Genomic DNA, 4830 nt, shown 5'->3' with positions numbered 1-4830 from the left:
TTATTGCTTAAGCTCATCCCACTTTGTTAACTACGTAAGCCTACACTACAAGTACTGGTACACGTAAGTTACTCCATTAATTCATATTTCCATTATTATTGTTGTAAAGGGAAATGAAAATTAATAATTATTGGTTTCATAGTTAATTATCGCTATAATCTTGAATGAGTGAAGCGATTATAGTAAATTTCAGTTCGTTTTGCACAAACAAAAATAATATTAACCTATTTCTTGCAGGTATCTTCGAGTTTATGGTGGAATTTAATATACTTCATTAAAACAATAAATTAACTTTATGCATTTAATATTTCAATAATGGAAGGAAGGTGTTAATTTTTCCAAAAGAACACAACGAAAGTGTAACATATTTTGTCGTCTACTAGGGGAGAGATCTGCGATGATGAGGCGATAGTAGCGATCCTAGTGGTGGGCAACTACCCATGTTTGCATTTTTACTACATATTGAGCTTCGCGACTGTATATAGTAGACTGTGGTTAAATATAGTTGTTGGTGTAGCTCTCGGACCAGAGCTTCATACAGCATATAACAGAAGCATGTGCGACTGGGACGGATTAGGAGGAAGGCACTTGCGCGCGCTTCATATTCTCGCTGTTTCTACGTCTTTCCTGTAGCTCCGAGAAACGAGCAAGCGTTGCGATCTTGCGGTGCGCAACCTGCGGATGGTATTATGCCTAGACATTATTACAAAAATCAAAATAAATTTTAATGTACGAATCCCATTTTGAGAAATACACATTCTACGAAAATATTGGGCTTGTGCAGCAAGCATAGCATGCCCAGAGAAATCGCCCCTGCTCTCCTCTCTCTCTATCTCTCCGATTGTCATTTAATGATTTTTTTAATATTAAAGAAGAAGTAAAGGAATTATTTTGCGCTACATTTTAATTGTAAGGTAATGGAGGGTAACTGTGCGCAGGCAGCCAAGTATACGCAGTCGCATTTTTCTGCTTCTAGCATCGTTGGACGACAGCTGACAGTCTAGTATGGTAGTGTAATCTGTAAGAGTTGTGTTAACGCTGTGGGTGCTTTATTTGTACGATTACATTATTGAAACAGGTAAATTGTTATATTTCGCTAACTTGACTGTAATTTTGCGACGAAACAATATAAGGTACTGGTCGCTCTGCTATAAATGTATCAGATTACTATTAATACCTTGGAGAATGCTATTATTGCTGGTGAGGATGCCGTTATTTCCGCTTGGAACTAGCAGCACTTGTTCCATTTACACCGGATTGAACGAGACATTACAGCAGCCGAGCAAGTGTGTGTGCCAGATTCAACAAGGTGCAGGTTGACCGCTTCTTTGAGAATCTCAAGGAATGTTTGGGAAAGTACAAATTCCCTCCCCACAGATTGTTCAACATGGACGAGACCTGAGTGTCGACTGTTCCTGATAAGACGGCTAAAGTCGTTGCTACAAAGGAGAAGTCCGTCAAGAAAATAAAACCGGCTGAAAGAGGTCTAATAGTGATTGCTATTTTTTTGTGTAAACCCAATAGGGAACTTTATACCACCTGCTTTGATTTTTCCTCGTAATAGAAACAAACCAGAGCTCTGTAACAACTCCCCTGCAGGTTCTCTTGGACTCGTTAGTGAATCTTGATACATGAATTCCGAACTGTTCCTTGTTTGGTTGGAAAATTTTGCCAAGCACGTTAAATCTTCAGTGGACGATCCAGTCCTCTTGGTTCTTGATACCATATCTCACATTGCTCGCTTTCAGATGTGGAATTCTGCAGATAACACAACATTGTCCTATTGACGTTGCCACCCTATGGTAGTCATATATTTCAGCCATTAGATAAAATAATATTTGCCCCATTCGAGAAATTCTATGCCCAAGAAGTAGAAAAGTGACTGTGTAATAATCCTGGCAGAGCTTTAACCCAGATGAAAGTGTCTGGTCTATTTCGCACAGCCTTTGAGAGGGTGGCAACTGCTTGAAATGCTGTAGCAGCTTTCCGTGACACATGCATTTATCCCTACAATCCACACGTGTTCAATGATGATGATTTCTTACCATATGAGATAACCAAAATCGACTTTCCAATTGTTGATCTCGATAAGTCAACAAACAGTAACAAAGATGAAGATATAGATAAAGCACAGGAAGGAGAAAAATTAAATATGAAGAACTAAGAAACAATGAAACAATTCAACCAACTAGTTCCATTAGTTTACCTCAAGTGCCAATCACCAACATTCATTCTTTACCTAAATATGAGAATCAGAACAAAAGGAAAAAACAGCAAGCAGAGATTTTAACATCGTCTCCGTATAAAAAGACAATCTTATGAAGAAGCAAAACTTGAAACAGGAGGAAGAAAAGAAGAAACAAGAAAGGCTGAAAGCAAGAACTGAAAAGTAGCTTTCAAAATCTGATCAAGTGTCCAAAACTACAAAAAGGTGTAAAACAAATATGAAGGAACCTAATCGAAAACTTCGACTGCATGACAACTGACATTCGGGTCTAGCACATCTAGTGATAAACTCCATCAGAGAAGACATACATCTGCCCTGGGTGTGACGAATCTAGTGAAGAAGATAGGGTACAGTGTAATGAGTGTGATGAGTGGTACCACGCGTTGTGCACGTCATATGAAGGACATGGAACATTTCTTTGTGATCTGTGTTAATAAGTTGTTGCAATACAGGTCTGTTGTAACCCAGTGAAACTAAAGATAACATACATTAAAAAGTGCGCACGGTTAGCCGAAATTGTGCATACACTTACTCGCATATAAAATTGTATTAATTATATTTAAATCATTTTGCGTTTCATATCGTATATTAACTGAGACTGACACACAAATTAAATCCTCTTTTATACTTGTTGCTTGTGAAGGATCGTAACTGTGTTCCAAATATCTGAGTAGGATGTACAATAATTTTCTATAAAGGTAAGAAATACAGTTAAATAATACAACAGGAATTATAATGAATAGTAACCAATACATCTGCCGCAACTTTAAGTTATTACTCCTTAAATCTGTAGGAGCATCAATAATGTACAGGGGTGTTTCAAGAACGAGATACATAGTGGACAAGTGTCTGAAATAGAGTTTATAGTCCAGTATGCTTATTAATTTGTTTATAAAAGACATGAAAAGCTATTTAATTTTATACAGTATCCATTTATAGCGTCTGATCTTAAAATCGTGCTTTTAGTGTAAAACAAATACAAATAAAAAGCGCTTTTATGTAAAAGATCAAAGTGACTACTCTGTATTTCTATCATATTTTGGAAGGAGAACCTGTAAGATATGACGAGGATTGTCGAAGTGAAGCATCATAATAGCTGTTCGAGTCATTGGTCAAGATTTGTTGTTACTGACTGGAATATAGATTTTCCTTTTCTCTTGGAATCATTTTCTAAGCTTTCACAATGTGCATTAATTACAGAAAGAGTAAATCAAGAAAAGAGTGATATGCTACCTGATAGTTCTGTCGGTAAAATTGGAAGTGAAAGGATGAATGAAAAATCTGAAATCCAAATAGCATTAGATAACGTAAACGAAGAGGAAGAGTCACCAAGAACTATTTTAAATTTATATAGCTTTTTGCTTGATGAACCGGCTGCAATGGAAAGCAACAGAAATGGAAGAGAGAAAGAAAATACAGATTCTGAATTCAGCATTGATGAAGAAAATGTCAATTATACAAGAGGTGAAAAAAATTCATTGTGACAGAGAATAATCTACTAATTGGAGACAATGGCAATGAGAATAATGTATCAGCCAGTGAAGAAATCTCTACCAAAGAAAATGAATTTCCAGTGAATGGTCTAGGATTTTTATCTGGAAAAAAAAAAAGCAGAAAACAAAGCAATCTAAAAGGATGGCTAGTAAGATGTTAAGAACAGGAGGAAAAGATTATAAGGGGAAGAACGCTTGAAAGACGATGAGTTGCGAAAGCAAAATTTGAAGAATTCGTAAATATGAAATCATGGGATGCAAAACATGCACTTTTAATGGGGCCAGCCTTTAAAAGGAGACAGAGGAAGGTGATAATAGTGAAGTAGGAAAACTCACGACTGTTTTATGCACAATAAAGATTGCATCAAGATGACATTTTGTAGGAATCTTTTTTTCTATTAATACTCTTGCTCTGAGTAGAGATACTTTCAGAAGATGGATAAATGATGTGCTGGTGCAAGCAGATGAAGATGATGATCAAGGCAAGAACAGTGACAATGAAGAAGAATAAAGAAAAGACTGAGTCAGTTCTGAAATGGTTGAAAGTACTACTTAAAGTATCAAGTCATTACTGTAGAATTAATACTAGCAGAATCTATATTGAAGCTACCTTTTCTTCATTATTCCACATGCACAAGGTATATAAGGAATGGTGTAAAGAAAATGAGGAAGGAAATATTGCTTCTAGGAGTACATTCGTGAAAATCTGATGATCTCAATACATAAAACCACTCAAAGATCAATGCGATAAATGTTTTTAGTATAAAGTAGGAGGTGTAAGTGAAAACAATACTTCCAATATACAGGAAGAAGTCGAGAAGCCAGAGAAGCAAAACAAAAAGCTAAAGGTGATGCCAGTGCCAAGAAATTGGTCATTACCATGGATCTCCAAAGTGTACTTCTTTCTCCAAAACTATTAATTTCTAGAATTTATTATTCCCAGAAAATGCAGGCTCATGATTTTACGATTCATTTTCTTAATGGTAGGGAAGTATTTTTGAATGTATGGTATGAGAGGGAAGGAGATGTCGCCTCAAATGAGTCTGTTTCATGCATAACTCATTTCATCAGTAACCTAGATGAAAAATATGAAGAGATAGTGTTAATTTC

The sequence above is a fragment of the Periplaneta americana genome, chromosome 3 (assembly GCF_040183065.1).
Source record: "Periplaneta americana isolate PAMFEO1 chromosome 3, P.americana_PAMFEO1_priV1, whole genome shotgun sequence".
NCBI lineage: Eukaryota > Metazoa > Arthropoda > Insecta > Blattodea > Blattidae > Periplaneta > Periplaneta americana.
The sequence above is the reverse complement of the archived record's forward strand: the minus strand, read 5'-3'. Positions refer to the sequence as shown.